This window comes from Corylus avellana, chromosome 10, assembly GCF_965113065.1.
Source record: "Corylus avellana chromosome 10, dhCorAvel1.hap1.2, whole genome shotgun sequence".
Classification (NCBI taxonomy): Eukaryota; Viridiplantae; Streptophyta; class Magnoliopsida; order Fagales; family Betulaceae; genus Corylus; species Corylus avellana.
Window position 1 is genome coordinate 13,257,355 of NC_142499.1, and position 18,548 is coordinate 13,275,902.

The 18,548-nt window shown below is 36.8% G+C and overlaps 1 pseudogene; it reads left to right on the top strand.

Moving 5' to 3' along the window:
• Positions 1 to 205: 205 nt before the first annotated feature.
• LOC148583370 (putative receptor-like protein kinase At3g47110 pseudogene) lies at positions 206 to 3,674 on the top strand (annotated as a pseudogene).
• The last annotated feature ends 14,874 nt before the right edge of the window (positions 3,675 to 18,548 follow it).

Genomic DNA, 18,548 nt, shown 5'->3' on the forward strand with positions numbered 1-18,548 from the left:
GTGGGCCAACAACTATCAAAATGAAGTTTGAATTGCATGCGTCACAACACTCTACTTAAAAGATGCTAGGCCTCGCCATCTATATTATCCCAATCGCTTGACCCACTAAAATGTGTTTCCTTTTGACTCTCATTGGAAATTTTTGATATTTTCATATCAAACAAACTCGACTTGGACCTTAGTCTTGATAAATTATATTCCCAACCAGATGAAGCACTCTTGTCTGCATTCCAAGTTGATTTTCTTCATATTCTTTCACGGAATTCTTCTCTTGTTTATGAGCCCAACTTTGAAATCTGCAAGAATTCCAACTTTTGCAGATGAGTCCGATCGACTGGCGTTGCTTGCCTTCAAGAATCAGATTAGTGGAGACCCACTTCAAATCATGAGCTTGTGGAATGACTCCACCCACTTCTGCAACTGGTTCGGTGTTACATGCACCCCCTCCAGTAAAAGAGTCATGATTCTCAACTTACAAGTTCAAAGATTGAGTGGCACCTTAACACCTTCTATTGGAAATCTTACTCACCTTACTGGAATCAACCTGAGAAACAATAGCATCTATGGTGAAATTCCTCAAGAAGTGGGAAGACTAGGGCGCCTGCAGCATCTCAACTTGAGTTTCAATTCCTTTGGTGGGAACCTTCCAAGTAATCTAAGTCATTGTACACAACTTAGAGTGCTTGATGTTGTTCACAACAAGCTTGTTGGGCAGATTCCAGAGCAGTTCAGTACATTGTCAAAGTTGGTTTTCCTGCAACTTGCTGTGAACAACCTTACAGGAAGTATCCCAGCGTGGATAGGAAACTTTTCTTCTTTGTTTGTTCTTTCCCTTTACGAGAACAATCTAAATGGGCGCATACCTAGTGTGCTTGGTCGTCTATCAGTCTTGGGATTTTTCAGTCTTGCTGTGAATAATCTATCTGGTACTATCTCTCCTCTCATTTATAATATTTCTTCCATATACCATTTCTCTGTTGCTGGAAACCAATTGCATGGAAGCCTTCCATCAGATGTTGGCCTTACTCTTCCTAACCTAAAAACAATTTTTAGCGGTCTTAATAGTTTCACAGGACATATTCCCGTGTCATTGTCAAATGCGTCTAGACTTCACATGCTTGACTTTAGTGAAAATGGTCTCACTGGGACGGTGCCTCAAAATCTAGGAGGTTTGCGTGGCTTGGTTTATCTGGGTTTCGGAGAAAATAGACTTGGAAATGGGAAAGTTGGTGACCTGAATTTTCTGGATTTTTTGGCTAATTGTACAAGTTTAGAGACCTTGACTCTCGAATTCAATCAATTTGGTGGTCTACTGCCCAACTCTATAGCCAACCTTTCCTCCCAGCTGTGGTGGCTTGCTCTAGGTGGAAATAAGATACATGGAGGCATTCCCATTGGGATTGGCGACCTTGTTAACTTGACTGATCTGGAATTACATGGTAACAATTTGGGTGGTCCTCTCCCCGAGGAACTTGGGAAGCTCCAGCAGTTACAGGTACTATATTTGAACAATAACAAATTTTTTGGGTCAATCCCATCCTCTTTAGGTAACTTAACTAGATTGATAAAGCTCCTCATGGATGAGAACAAATTTGAGGGAAGTATACCCCCAAGCCTAGGAAACTGCCAAAATTTGCTTGAACTAAACCTTTCTACTAACAATCTCAATGGTGCCATACCAAAACAAGTTATTGGTCTTTCATCCCTTTCAATTTATTTGGTCTTGTCTCATAATTCGTTGACAGGTACACTACCATTTGAAGTAGGTAACTTAAAAAATCTTTGGAAGTTAGATCTCTCAGATAATAAATTATCTGGTGAAATTCCAACTTCCCTTGGCAGCTGTACTAGTTTGGTGAGTTTGCATTTGGAGGGTAATTCATTTGAAGGAGCAATTCCTCCATCCTTGAAGACACTACGAGGTTTAGAAGAAATTGATCTTTCGCTCAATAACTTGTCAGGGCAGATTCCTGAATTTCTTAGCAAGTTTTTGTCACTTAAGCATCTCAATCTTTCTGATAATGATCTCTTTGGGAAAGTGCCAAGTGAAGGGATTTTTTTGACTGTAAGCGCAATTTCAATCTTTGGAAATTACAAACTATGTGGTGGTGTCCCAGAATTACATTTGCCAACATGCTATAGAAGTAGTACACGTGCATCCGTGAAACGCCTTGCACTCAAAGTAGTAATTCCTATCATATTGGGACTTGTTCTGCTATGTTTTTTCATCACATGTTGTAATGTTAAAAAATGGAGAAAGAGACCTTTGGCTGCATCTTCCTTAATGAATAGGCGATTGGCTTGTATATCTTATGCAGAACTCTCAGCATCAACTAATGGTTTCTCTGTGGACAATTTGATCGGTTCTGGTAGTTTTGGTTTTGTATACAAAGGAGTTCTTTCTAGCAATGGAGCAGTTATTGCAGTTAAAGTGTTAAACCTTCAACAACGAGGAGGTTCCAAGAGTTTCGTTAATGAATGCAATGTTTTGAGAAGTTTACGACATCGTAATCTCCTTAAGGTTATCACTGCTTGCTCAAGTATTGATCATCAAGGGAACGACTTTAAGAGTCTAGTTTTTGAGTTCATGTGTAATGGAAGCTTAGACCAGTGGCTGCATCCTATAGAGGATGAGCAACATCAATGCAAGAGATTGAGCTTTATTCAGAGACTGAATATAGCCATGGATGTTGCTTATGCATTACAATATCTTCATCTCCATTGCCAAACACCGATTGTTCACTGTGACTTAAAGCCAAGCAATGTCCTCCTCAATGAAGATATGGTGGCCCATGTTGGTGACTTTGGATTAGCAAAGTTCGTCATTGACGCATCAAATAATCCCTCCAAAAATCAAAGTATGTTAGACTTTTCAATTGCGTTGAAGGGTTCCATCGGGTACATTCCTCCAGGTTTGTTTTCAACCAATAATTCGATTCTGGCTAAATTATGAACGAAAGTTCAAACCTATTTTTGATAGGTCCAAGTCTAATTCTTAGGTCTTTTTTTTTTTTTTTTTTTTTTTTTTTCAAGGATGTCTAATTCTTGGGTCTTATATATATATAAATATATAACTATAAATTCTTAAGTATAGATCTATAATATCTAGTGATCATGTACTAATGTATTAATAAATTGCAGAGTATGGGATGGGTGGCCAAATTTCTATACTTGGAGATATTTATAGCTATGGTGTACTATTGCTGGAGATGTTCACTGGGAAAAAACCTACCGATGACATGTTCAAAGAAGGTTTGAGCATTCAAAAGTTTACTGCAATGGCTTTGCCGGAACGTGTCATGGATATAGTGGACTTGTCAATGCCCTTTGAAGAAAATGAAGATGATGATGAGACAAATAACGTTGATATTGAAGAAAGCGCAATAATTGAAGAAGTTGATCATCATTTCAATCCTAGAAGTAGAGTTGTGGGTTGCTTGATCTCGGTGTTGCAGATTGGATTGTTGTGCTCTTCAACATCACCTCATAAGCGTTTGCCCACAAATGATGTCGTCAACGAAATGAGGGCAATTAGAGACGCATTTTCCCGAAGTCCTGTGGGCATACCAATTGATGACAATATATATCTTGTAGGTCGTTATAAGGCATGTGCATGTTCAGTAGGTTCGGTTCAGGTTTATCTTATATATCCTAGGCATGCACCCCATAGATAGTTGATGTTTGGCGTGTCATTGTTATCATCTGTTTTTGTTATCTCTTATCTCTGATCAAATAAATGCACGGTAGAATGTTATGAAGTGGTGTAATTTGAACTTATTGGGATCTTTGAGAATTATTCAGTTTATCCCAAATTCCTTGGGAATGAGACATCTTTGACAGCTTGGTGAGACTCCATATACAGTTGTGTTGTGTTTTCTTGCATCTTGTTGTGTTTTTCATAAGTGTTACATCAAAGTGGCCGGTACGTATAAGCGGCAAAGGCTCCTATTTGTGATTTCATTTCTAGCGCATGTTTTCATTATAATTTAATTTTAATTTAATTTATTTATTTATTTTTTTGTGAAAGTGTTTTAGAAAAGAATAACAAAAAAATATTAAAAAATAATTATGAAAAATAAAACAGATGTTATTGAAAAAATCATTAAATTTAAACGGCGGTTAATTTCTATCTTATGTGGACGGGCGGTTAATTACAACAAAAAATACCCTTGTTTTAGCAATCCTAAAACCATTTTGTAGAATAAATTTTGGTTCTTTTTTAACCTACTTTTCATTAACCGCATTGTTAATGAAATTTCTTAATATATATCTATTGAAGATATATGCACCCAAGTACGAAAGTATTGTCAAAACAATTTAAAACCCAAATACCCACTTAAACAAATGTTATAATTAAATACTAAAATCGGTATTATTTCATCCATACAAGCATGAAAAAAAAAAAAAAAAACAATTTTGTTAATGAACAAAAATATGGATGCTCTCTATTAATCTCCAACTTGCCAATAAAATCCACAATGCAGACCACAGCTACATTTCAAAGCCAATCCAAGCCAAGTAGATTCCGCCTTCAGCAAACTTGGTTTAGCAAAATTTTGACCCACCCATGCACAAAATTTCGCCATTAATGCTGCCACTATGTCAAATGATCAGGATCCCTTTAAATTTTAAAGAAATAATAGATCACGTTTTTAATAGGTAGCATTTTTAAGTGTTTCAATTCCTAAAAATGACCTAAATTATATAATTTGAGAATCTATAATTTTAAAAAAATTGTAAGAGATCCTAATCCCTTTCTTTTTCTTCCCTTACTATTTCTTTCAACATTTATTTGAAAGAATAGTTAAATGATATAGGGAAATGATAAGGACGTTATTGTGAGCTTAAATAAACCGAACTTAAAAATTTAGTACTAGTTTGATTCTAGTCCAATGCATGATCATGGTTGGGTCAGGCTTGAGCTACATGCTTTACCATCAAGCTCGGCTCGGCCTGAGAACAAGAGCACCAGTGGCCCTGCTTGGGCTTCAATACTAGGCCTTATTGAGATGGAACAGGATCCTCATTTTGGACTGGAGAATATCCAGTTAATAGTCAGGATCTCATAAAGAGATCCCGAGGCCATAAATGAGACATTTGTCTCATTAATAAAAAAAAAAATATTATATATTTTTTTAAAAAAATTTTAAAACAAAATTATAAAAATTATAATTTTTATAAGATATTTGGGGGTGGTCGAACCACCCCAATTGGGGCTGGGGGTGGCTTCGGCCACCCCATGGCGCATGGGGGTGCCCAAGGGCCAAACGATTTTTTTATTTTTTTTGTTTTTAGTTTGGGTTTAGGGGGTGGCCGGACCACCCCCAAGGGCCATGGGGTGGTCCAGCCACCCCTGGTTGGCCATTGGGGTGGCTCTCTTGCCACCCCCAGTTAAAATGGGGTGGTTCGGCCACCCCGTATGGCTAAGATGCGGTGGCCAGCCACCATTTTTTTTTTATTATTTTATTTTTTATTTTTAATTTTTTTAATCTAAAATATTGTTTTATTATTATTATTATTATTATTATTATTATTATTATTTTTTGGTAGTAGGACAAGTGTTCTATTCGAGACTGTAGAATTTCTAAGAAGAGATCTCATCCATGAACTGAATATTCTCCAACCCATTATGGACACGAAAGGATCCTATTCCCATTGAGATACGACAAATGCATGATAATAAAGACTACTCAAATAATGTAATATTAAAAATGAACTCTATGGTAGCGTGTATTCAATTTTTATGAACACAAGGTTTTGAGTTTGGACTCCCATGAATGATCAATGGGAGAAATTGTCTTCTATTTATAATAAATCTCAAGTAAACTCATTAGTTCTTATACGTTACAAACTTGTCCACTTCAAGTATATATATATATATATATATATATATATATATATATATATATATATATATAGGAGTTATAATAGCGTGGAAATCTAAGAACTATGTTCTAATATATAGCGTGCTTCATTTTTGATATATTTTCAATAATATCTTCCAAATGAGTAATGAGTTGAAATGGAACAACCACTCTTAGTCTTACATTACAACAAAGGCAATGGCGAAATTAATGTCCACTTTCAAAAGGAAATCAATTTACAAGGAATTTGATTCCGTGGAAATCTAAATGCGTAATGCATTTCACACATAACTAATCATCTTCCAAATTTGTGCAAATCGGTCAAATGATGGAATTAGATTTCCAAGGAATTAATTAATCATGTTCCTTGCAAATTGATTTGCTTTTGAAAGTGGACGGACATTTGTGGGTTGATGACTATTAATTGGTTAGTCTTCGTGCGTGCACAACATGGTCCAACAAGGTAATCAATTAGCGGGAGAGTTTTTACTTTTATATATTTTTGGGCAATCGGTCAATGATGAAAGAAATAGTCACCACTGGGGCAAATCGTGCGTTAATGATCTTTAAAATAATCTGATTATATATATGTCCATTAGTAGATTATATATATATATATATATATATATATGATTTCAAGGTGGATTGAAATCTCTATTGGTATTATAGCCACCAGCAAATCATAAACAAAGACCACTGAAGTGTGTTTGGTATGGACCGGTTGTTAGTTATAGGTTTTAGAGTTATTTTTGGTGCAATTAATGGAATGTAAACAAAGCAAAACAATTGAGAGAGTTGGGCTTGCTTAATTTTTCATAAAAGATGAAAATAGTGGAAAATACTTCCAAAAAAAAAAAATTACACATCTTAGGTTTCACATATTAAAAAAGAGTTTGAGTCCACATGTGAGGATGAGTGTTAAGTATTAATTAAGTGATTAAATTTAGTTCTTCCTATCAACTTAAAATTTTGGGATAAGTGGTGATTTAATAGAACTCATAGAGAGAAAGTGGCCTTCGTTATGGTATAAAAAAGAGGTTAGTCATTGCTCTCTAATTAAGACCCCAAATATAATTAAAAGAGATTATCAATTGCAAAGATGAAAATAATTCAAAAGGCAGAAAGAGAGAAAAACAAGAAATTGCAAAGATAGAATAAGACTCCAATTATTGAAAAATGTTTGTCAGAGCTCTCTAATTAAAGACCTAATTATGGTAAAATTATTTAATTTCTGGAAATTAAAATAAGGGTTAACTTCATAAAGACCCCATGAACTTCCACCCATTTTAATAAGGAGGATAACTTCTATAAGGAGGTGGTGTCAACCAACTCCTTTGTGCCCACCAATTAGAAATGGACAGCTAGGATTATCACACCAACTCAAATGAGATGAAAAACACCCGATTAAATCCACAAAAACCCTCATTTTTTTCCCTCTACCTTCGTCTCTCTCTTTCTCTCTCCAGCGGCGACGTGCTCTCCCTCCCTCCCTCCCTCCCTCTCTCTTTCTCTCCCTCTCCACTCTCTAGCGGCGGCGTGCATCCCAGCCCATAGATTGCCGGAGACGACGCTGGAGCACAGCTCGAAGTGTGCAGGAGAAGACACCAGAGCCCAACCCCAACCCAGACCTCTCTAGTGCACCCTCTCTGTCTCTCTCTTTGACCGGAAGAAGATGAAAAAAATTCTCTGCTGCCCAGTGCTCACTTTTCCCTCTTTGCTGTCCAATTCTGTTGCTTCTTTTTCCGTGCCCACTTCAGTTTTATCATGAACGGGAATTCAGAGATATTTGTCCAATTCTTGTAATAATCCACTTAGGTTAACAGAGAAATTTCAATAAGATGAAGGTGAGCACAATACAATCATGTCACTAGGCTAACAGACGGGCTGTGACCCACAACTCACCAAACACATCAATTCATGTGCTTTTAAAACGAGCTAGGTTATCAGAAATATTTGAGTAAAAGAACACCCGAAGATTTTCCGAATATTTGGGTTGAGGAGCATCTGAAAATTGCTGCCGCATATTTCTTTTTGTTAACAAGAAGATCATTCATCAAGTGTACAAATGGAAACAACCTCATTCTATCTAATCCATTGCATAGTTTATGGTAATGTTACTTTTTTTTTAGCCAGTAGGTTTATAATGTAAGTAAAAACTAGGGCCAGCAATTTTGACACGACCCGCGAACCCGACACGAACACGACACGAAAAAACAGGTATTGAGTTTGGGCTAATCGGGTTCGGGTCGTAATCGGGTCTACCCGATTAAGACCCGAAAATTTCGTGTCTGGCGGGTCGACCCGCTAGACACGATTATTGTGCGGGTCTGGCGGGTCGACCCGTCAGACCCGCACAGTATCCGGGTCTGGCGGGTTGGCGGGTCGACCCGTCAGACCCAGATTTTTTATTTTATTTTATTTTTCTCTTTTATTTTTTTATTTTTGTTTTTTTTGCCTTGCGACCCGCCAGACCCAGATTTTTTTATTTTTTTCTGCCTTGCGGTCTTGCGGACTCCTCACCTCACGTTTACAGACTTACAGACTTTTTATTTCTTAACTTACAGACTTTAAGACTTTTTTTTTTTTTTTTGCCTTGCGGACTCCTCACGTTAACTAACTTACAGACTTTAGGAATTTTTTTTTTTTTTTTTTAAGTACAAACTTTAAGAAATTAAGACTTACTTTACCATTTTCAGCCTTTGGGAACAAGGAAGCCTGCTTCAAGAAATAAGTTAATACATAATTACTAACAAAAGAGAAAGCCAACAAGAAAACTGTGATTTTCATTGTTTAAATTAATTTTTTAACACTTTTGTTATATGTGGGACTAAATAATAAGTGGACTATTTTAATAATGAACTTATAATAAATGAATTTACTTGTTTTAACTTTTAACTTTAGGTGAAATTATGAGTTTAGTAATTTCTTTTGGAATATAATTTGTCAATTACAGTCACTTTCCGATATATATATTTTTTTCTTATCCTTTATTAAAGCCTTTAATCTCTTGGAACTCAATTTTTTGCGTTGACTATATTGATGTATTATTGTATTAGTATTATTATTACAATTTTGATTTTTTTTATTTTTATTTTTTTAATTTTATAGTTTAGGGTAATCGGGTCGTGTCGGGTCGGGTCGTATCTACCCGATTAGACCCGATTATTTTAAACGGGTCGTGTCGGGTTACTCGGCTATTTTCGTGTCATAATCGTGTCAAACCCGATTACCCGTTTAGCTAAACGGGTCGTGTCTGGGTATAGGCTAATCGTGTAACGGGTACCCGCGGGTCGTAATCGGGTCGTGTCAGGTACCCATTTTGCCACCCCTAGTAAAAATCAGACATTTAAGCAATTAATGTAAGAAAATAAGATTTTTTTTCATCCCTGGTTAGAAGGAGAACTGGAGCATCGGAGAGAGAGAGGAGCACCGGATAGAGGAACCGGCATCTTAGCTTCGCCAGAGTGAGAGAGATGGAGCACCAGAGAGAGAAACCAGCATCTCAACTGTCGCCGGAGAGAGAGAGAGAAAGAGAGAGAGATGGACCGGAGAGGTTTGGTCTCCGGCGTCGGGTTTGGCTCCGGCGTCTTCTCCGGCAAACTGTAAGCTGGACTCCGGCGTCTTCAACGGTGAGCTGTGGGCTGGGCTCCGGCAAGATCTCTGTTGCCGCCGAAGAGAGAGAGGGAGGAGAGGGAGAGAGAGAGAGAGAGGGGGAGGAGAGGGAGAGGGAAAAAATGAAGGCTTTTGTGGATTTAATCGGGTGTTTTCCATCTCATTTGAGTTGGTGTGATAATCCTAACTGTCCATTTCTAATTGGTGGGCACAAAGAAGCTGGTTTGCACCAACTCCTTATAGAAGTTATCCTCTTTTAATAAGACCTTAAAATTTAAAAACTCTCAATTTTACCCCTTGAACTTTTAATTTGATGTAATTTATCCCCTTTCGTTAGAATTTGGAGTTAAACAGACCACTCCCTTTTAATATGTGAGACCCAATACATAAAATATTTAAATGAAATGAGAGGTAATTGAGGAAGTCAAGGTTCGAACTCAAAACTTTTAGCTTTGATATCATGTTAAATCATCACATACCCCAAATGTTTAATCTAATAGGAAGAGATAAATTTAATCATTTAAATTAGCACTTTAACACTTATGGGGACAAGCTTTATACATGGATGCAAATCATAGTTTTTCAACTTGTTTGTTAATTTATTTTCATTCATCCAAAAAGAAGAAAAAAAAAAAAAAAAAGAAAGAAAGAAAAAGTTAGCAAACAAGTATCAACTAAATATCACTGGTTTCGTACTAAGGGTACGTCTGAGATTGCGTTTGAGGACCTCAAAAGTGCGTTTAACACCCTTAAAGCTCGTTTGAAAAAAAGATAAATATATTATAAATCACTGAGTCAACCCGCAAAAACTGTAAAATCTCTATTTTTTTTTTTTTTTTTAGAGTTTTTACTCTATGGCTTAATCAAAATGCCAAATAAATCCCCACAATTAAATTTTCTCAAATTTGTGTAACGCCCGTTAGTCCTAATCAAAAGGAACCATTTTTCCTCACTAACATATTAATTTTTTATTAATTTAATTTAAAAATTAATTCTAAAAAAAAAAAAAAAATTGAAGAGGTGGCCAGGAAGCCACCCCTTCCTCTCTGTTTTTGGGTTTTTAATTTTCGCATGGTTATGTGAGCATTTGTGGTTATTTTGGGTTTGATTTTGACGGGTATTTCTCGTTTCTCGTTTTGGTGATTGGTCGTTTTGCTTTCCGGGTGTTTGATATTTTTGGTATTCTCTGTTTGGTTGCTGAGAATATGTTGGAAAAAAAAACCGAAGGGTATGTTTATATTGTTTTGGATTGGTCAAATGTTATACTGTATATGTGAGTGGCAATTTACTGATTTTTGTTTCCTTGGGTTTCAGTGATGGTGAATTTTAGCATCCAAAATTTGAATTCCAAAATATATAGATTTACATTTTTAGACAGTAATAAAAATGCTTTTCAATTTTCAATACCCATTCATTATCAAATATATAATCCCACATACACATCTTTCACTTGCTTGTGTGGTGTAGATAACACTTCTCTTTATAAATATTTGCTTGTATGAGCGCTGAACGCTTGTACCAAACTAAATTGTTAAAAATTAAAAATTGTTATCCTCTTTATACCCAGCCGATCTGCATTTGCGCGCCAAACTATGCTTCTGTCGGGTATCCATATGGATAGCAGGAAGAAATCTGAGTTGTTTTGTTGGCGAAATCCGAAGGCAAAATCACCAGAAGGAGAAACCCATGAAGAGTTATCAGCTGCAGAGAGAGAATCTGCCATAGTAATGTTGGCATTAGTTTGAGCAAATGGCAGGAATCGGTAACAGAAGAAGTAGCAAGGTAAAGAGAGTTTGAGTGAGAGCAAAAGCCATTGCCAGAAGCAATTGGGTTCATACAATTACAAGTGGGTTAATTAAGATGGATTGCCAAAAAGTCTGCAATAATTCAAAATCAAGCAAAAAAGTATGCATAATTCAAAATCATGCAAAATGCATTGATTCTTGGTTAAGCTGGGCCAAAAACAGAGAGGAAATTAAAAACCCAAAAACAGAGAGGAAGGGGTGACTATCAGGCTAATAAAAAATTAAAACGCTTACGTGGCAAAATGATGCGTTTTGAGTGGGACTAACGGGTGGTACACAAATTTGAGAAAATTTTATGGTGAGGATTTATTTGACATTTCGATTAACTCAGCGAGTAAAAACTCTAAAAAATTAAAAATTAAAAATTAAAAATGAAAAATTAAAACTTAAGGATTTTACAGTTTTAGCGGGTTGACACACGGATTTATAATATATTTAGCCTTGAAAAAAAAAAAAAAAAAAAACCAGTTTGGTAAAAAAATTCAAAGCGCTTTTGAAGGTCAGAAAGCCAAAAAAATGACAAAAACGTATTTTTGGCAAAAGAGTAAAAATGAATTTTTTCAAAAAAAACCTTTTTTACTTTAAAGCGCTACTTCTCAAACACAATCTCAAACGTCCTAGGATCGAACCTTGACTCCGTCAATTCACCTCCCACGAGTTTGAACCCACACGTGAAGTTGAATCTTAAAGTAATGATTAAGTGATTAAATTTACCTCTTCCTATTAGCTTAAGCTTTTAAAACAAGTGTTATATAGGTTGTTGGAAAAACGCTACTAGAATATAAGATCATAATAAAACATTTTACTTCATATAGTACATAGAGTCCTATCCCACTTCAGTGTATGATTGTCCATAAAATACATAGATAGACAAAATTTCCATGGAATTCATCATATTCCTTGCAAATTGATTTGCTTTTGAAAGTGGACCGACATTTGTTGGTGAATTTCAAAAACGCAATTTTTACAATTTTTTAAAGTAGCGAAATTTCAATTTTAAAATTTTTTACAATTTTTACCAAACGTTTTTACAATTTAAAAAAGTTGCGATTTTAAAAACTTAATTTTTAAAAACACAATTTTTAAAATTTCACTTTTTGAAATGGCAATCTAATACGGGCCTTTAGTCTAGTCTTCACGCGCACACAACATGATCCAACGAAGTAATCAATTAGCGGGGAGAATTTTTATTTTTATATATTTTTGTGCAATCGGTCAATGTTGAAATCTCTATTGGTATCATAGCCACCAATACATCATAAACAAAGACCACTGAAGTATGTTTGGTATAGACCGGTTGTTAGTTATAGGTTTTACAGTAATTTTGGAGAAATTGGAATGTAAACAAAGCAAAACAATTAATTCTAGAAAACAATGCAAAACAATTAATTCTAGCTACTTGAGAGAGTTGGGCTACCTCAATTTTTCATACAAGATGAAAATAGTGGAAAATACTTTCCCAAAAATATATTTCACACGTTAGGTTTCACCTATTAAAAAAGAGTTTGAGTCCACATACGAGGGTGAGTGTTTGTGAGGGAAATGATATTCACTTCATTCAAAGAAAATGGAAATGTCGGCCTAAGCCTTACAAAGATAGAGCCGTTTGCTCTAAAAAAACAACATCTGAGATACAACTAGGAGACTCCTCCAACCACACGTGAGTTTCAGAACTTCTGATTGCATATTTAGCTAGACCATGGGCTGCCTGGTTTGCCTCTCTTCTTGCGTGCCTGATCTTCCATTTATTTAGAGACCTCACTCCCCATTTTATATCGTCAATGATCTGCCCATATCGTCTCCAGCTGTTTTGTGGGTCACTTATCGCCTGTACCACTTGCAGCGAATCCCCTTCAAGGAACACATCATTTATTCCCACCTCCCTGCTAAACTCCACAGCCCGTAAAGCAGCCATAGCCTCAGCTGCGACAGGTTCGTAGAGTGCCCCAATAGGTTGGCTTAAAGCTGCCATGGTATTTCCTTTTTCATCTCTGATAATAACCCCCACCCCCATTTTTTGCTCCCCTTCTGCTAAAGCAACATCCCAATTAATTTTAAAATAACCCTCCGGTGGGGCTTCCCATTTTTGTTGAATCAACCGTGATGGGCCAGGAGCATTCTGAGAATTCTCCTCATGTTTCTCACCTACCTTACGATATAACTGGAGATGATCACTGGCCTGCTTTGCTATAAGGCTTGGGTGTGAAAAAGCCTCCCCGTGCACCACCTTATTTCGTCGATTCCAAATTCTCTTAGCAACCATAGCAAACAGCTCCAGCTCTTCCTTCTGTGCCGTCCCCATCAGATATTCCACCAGCTCGCAAAAATTGTCCCCACCCGATCTACATTTTTGGAACCTCCTACCACTAACTGACCAGACGTCCTGAGATGATGGGCAATCCCAGAGTATATGGTGGGTGGTTTCGACAGCACTGCAGCAGAAAATGCAGGTATCATCCTCAACGACTCTCCGCTGCTTTAGATTATCTTTTGTCGGAAGAATTTTGTTGCAAGCTCTCCACAGGAACACTTGTGCCGAATGTGGGATCTTCAGACCCCAAATCATCTTCCATATGGCCTGCGTTCTCACCCCCAAAGAGCAGTCTCCCTTCAGTCTTTCTTGTCTTTCCTTCTCCAGGTGGTCTTTCTTGTCTTTCCTTCTCCAGGTGGTACGCACTTTTTACTGAGAATTCTCCTGATTTCGTCGCACGCCAAATCATTTTGTCATCATGGTGATAACTACTCAGCGGGATATTACATATTGTCATTGCTTCCTCCTCGCCAAAATGTTGGAAAATGTACTGCCTATTCCATTGGACCGGGTTTTCTTCTATTAAATCAGCTACCATCGCATCCTTCCCAATGAGAGGACTACACGTCTATGTGGAGTAAGTTATCGGCAAGGGAATCCATTTATCTCCCCTGATCCGAACTGATGAACCATTACCGATGCGCCAGATTGTTCCTTCTTCAAACAGCTCCCTGCCCATGAAAATGCTCCTCCAGGCAAATGACGGCTTGCTCCCCAATTTTGCAGACAATAACGACCCAGTGGAGTAATACTTGGCTTTGATTATCTTCGCTGCCAAGCTGTTGGGGTATTGCGTTAGGCGCCAACATTGCTTTGCTAGGAGAGCCTTGTTAAAACAATTGAGATCACGGAAGCCCAAACCTCCTATATTTTTTGCACGTCCCATCCTCTTCCAACTCATCCAATGTATCTTCTTGTCATTCTCCTTGTGACCCCACCAAAATTTCTGCATCAATTTGTTGAGCTCTTTACACAATCCTGAGGGAAGCAAAAAGATGCTCATACTATACGAAGGTATGGCTTGGATCACTGCTTTGATTAGAACCTCCTTTCCCGCCTGAGATAGAAATTTTGTCTTCCAGTCTGTCACCCTCTTTTGCACCTTTTCTATCAAGCTCTAAAATTCCCAGATTCTTGACTTGCCCACCAACGCCGGAAGCCCCAGATAAGTGTCGAATCTTTGTGAATTAGGGACTCCTACAGCCACCAAAATTCTATCTTTTGTTTCTTGGCTTGTATTTCTGCTGAAAAAGACAGAAGTTTTATCATTATTAAGCCGCTGCCCCGACGCTTCCTCATACACCCCCAAAACTCCCTTCAAGCAATTCCATTCTTGTTCTGTAGCCTTACAAAAAAGAAGACTATCGTCAGCAAAAAATAAATGGTTAATCCTCAAGCCTCTTGTGGAGGTTGGGACCCCCTTCAAACGTCCAGACCTTTCTTCAAGTGATAGTATTGTACTTAAGACCTCTGCACATAAAATGAAGAGGTATGGAGATAATGGGTCACCCTGTTTGATCCCCCTGGAGGGTTTAAAAAGCCCTACAGGTTGACCATTAACAATCACAGAAAAAGAGACAATGGTAACACATTTCATTACAAGTTGGACCCATTTGCTCCCAAACCCCAATTTTCTCATCACTTTTTCTAGAAAAAGCCACTCCACCCGATCGTAGGCTTTGCTCATGTCGAGCTTCACTGCCATATATCCTACCCTTCCATACATTCAAGTGCATGGTGTGGAGAGTTTCATAGGCAGCAAGGATATTGTCATAAATTAATCGGCCCGGAATAAAAGCCGATTGATTACTAGAGATGATTAAAGGTAATACATGTTTTAATCGGTTGGCCATAACTTTAGCAACAATTTTGTAAACCACATTGCATAAGCTAATGGGTCTAAAATCAGCAACACCCATTGGATTTTTCTTTTTTGGTACAAGCGCAATGTGAGTGTAATTTATTTCTGGATCAAAATGACCAAGTTTAAAAAAATTTCTGGAGGTAGTACTGGCAGTAAGCAATTTTTCATACGAGGGTGAGTGTTAAGTATTAATTAAGTAATTAAATTTAGTTCCTATCAACTTAAAATTTTGGAATAAGTGGTGATTTAACAGAAAAAGAGAAAGATGGAAGTCATAGAGAGAAAGTCGCCTTAATTATGGTATAAAAAAAGTTAGTCATTGGTCTCTAATTAAGACACCAAATATAATTCTTCAAAAAAAAAAAAAAAAGACCACAAATATAATTAAAAGAGATTATCAATTGCGAAGATGAAAATAATTCAATAGGCAGAAAGAGAGAAAAACGAGAAATCGCAAAGATACAATAGGACCCCAATTATTGAAAAATGTTTGTCATAACCCTCTAATTAAAGACCTAATTATGTAAAATTATTTAATTTCAGGAAATTAAAATAAGGTTAACTTCATAAAGACCACATGAACTTTTACCTGTTTTGATAAGACCCCAAAATTCAAAAACTCTCAATTTCACCCATCGAATTTCTAATTTAATGCAATTTATCCCATTTCGTTAGAATTTGGCATTAAACAAATCACTCCCTTTTAATATGTGAGGTCCAACACATTAAATATTTAATTGAAATTGGAGGTACATGACAGAGTCAATGTTGGAACTCAAAACCTTTGGCTCCAATATAATGTTAAATCATCACTTATCCCAAAAGTTTAAACTAATAGGAAGAGATAAATTTAAGTGTTAAATACTCTTTTGCCCTCTAGGGTTTCAACACTTTATTTTTTTCTTCTTAGGGTTTCATTTTTATCACAGGATGTACCTGTGGTTTTCATAAAGACCAAGATGATGCATTAGTTAAAATTCCGTCCAAAACTGAACGGAATGCAACTTCAGCACTAATCAAATGTCGTCATGTGTCAGATAATTTTATTTAAAAAAATATATTAAAAAGATTAAAACATATATTTTTGAAAAAAAAAAAAAAATTGGGGGTGGCTCTTGGCCGGTTTGGGGGGTGGCTACAGGGGCGGATGCAAAGGGGCGCACTCCCCCCCAAATCTTTTTTTTTTTTTTTTTTTTTTTAAAAAAATTTAAGGTAATTTTTTTTAGTTTTTCTTTTTCCTAGCCCATACTCCTCTTTCTCCCGCCCCTCCTAATACAAATTTCTATATCCGCCACTGGGGGGCTGGCCACCACCAACTGACCGGTTTGGGGGTGGCAAGTCACCCCACCCCCACGGCCGAATGGGGGTGGGCAGGCCATCCCCATTTGGCCCGTTTGGGCACGGTGTTTTCCGATTTGGGTGATTTCTCTTTCGTTGTAGACCCATCTGGGTGTTTTCCTATTCTCCATGGAAAAGTCTTTTCATAATTTCTTCATTTTTCGCTCAGTCAAATATATACACTGTAGTTTTTGTTTCTTGCTAATTAATTATTTCCTACTTTGGCATATCATCCTCAGGGTACAGTGAGGGAAATGGTGCTGGGATCAAAGCCTTCTGGCTGCGAGAACAGGTGCTTAAATTGCAAGCCTTGCATTGCCACTCTTGTCTTTCCTTCTCACGAAAAAAAGGTAGGGTTTCAGTGCAATAATATCATCTCATGGAGAAGATGATGGCTATCTCTTCTCCTGGAAATGTAGATGTAGAAATAAGCTCTATCAACGGCTGGATGGGGGTTGGAGCCTAGGGGGTGGCCAAATCGGCAATATGGGGTGGCCAGGCCACCTCAAAACTGGCCAAAGCCACCCGTAAATTTGTTTTTTTTTTTTTTTAATACATATATTCTTTTTTATTTTTTATTTTTTAAAAATTAATTATATGACTCTTGGCAACATTAGATTGGTGCAGACGTGACGTTCTGCTAAGTTTTGGACAGAATTTTAACGAATGTATCATCTTGGTCTTTATCAAAACCACAGTTACCTCCAGTGATAAAAATAAAACCCGAAGAGGGAGAAAATAAAGTGTTGAAACCCTAGGCGGCAAAAGAGTATTTAACCTTAAATTTAATCATTTAAATCAACACTTTAACACTTATTGAAACAAGCTTTATAGATGGATGTAGCAGTAGCATCTAATTTCCTCATAGTTTTTTAGCAATTGTGACGTTTGTAAATCATAGTTTTTCAGCTTGTTTGTTAATTTATTTTCATTCATCCAATAAGAAGAAGAAAAAAAAAAGGGAAGAAGAAGAAGAAGTGAGCAAACAAGTATCAACTAAATATCACGGGTTTCCAACTAAGGGCGTGTTTGGGGTTGCGTTTGAGGACCTCAAAAGTGCATTTAACACCATAAAAGCTCGTTTGAAAAAAAAAAAAAATCGGTTTGGTCAAAAAAAATGGAAAGCGCTTTCGAAGGTCAAAAGCCTAAAAATGATCAAAACTCACTTTTAGTAAAAGCTTAGAAATGAAGCTTTTGTGAAAAAGCGCTACTTAAAAGCTCTTTTTTTCAAACGTAATCCCAAATGTCATGGGATCGAACCTTAACTTCGTTAACTCACCTCTAGGAGTTTGAGTGCACACATGAAGTGAAATGTCAAAGTAATGATTAAGTGAATAAATTTACCTCTACCTATTAGTTTAAGCTTTTGGAACAAGTGTTAAATAAGTTGTTGAAAAAACGCTACAAGAATAAAGTTCATCATAAAACATTTTACTTCATATTTCCATAACTAGGTACAAATTAGGGACGACAAAGAATGCAGCAAACAAAGCAATGAAACTGAATAGATGTTAAAGAGTAGTCGGACGAATTTCATTACCTATAGGTGGGCCAACAACTATCAAAATGAAGTTTGAATTGCATGCGTCATTACACTCTACTTAAAAGATGCTAGGCCTCGCCATCTATATTATCCCAATCGCTTGACCCACTAAAATTTGTTTCTTTTTGACTCTCATTGGAAATTTTTGATATTTTCATATCAAACAAACTCGACTTGGACCCTAGTCTTGATAAATTATATTCCCAACCAG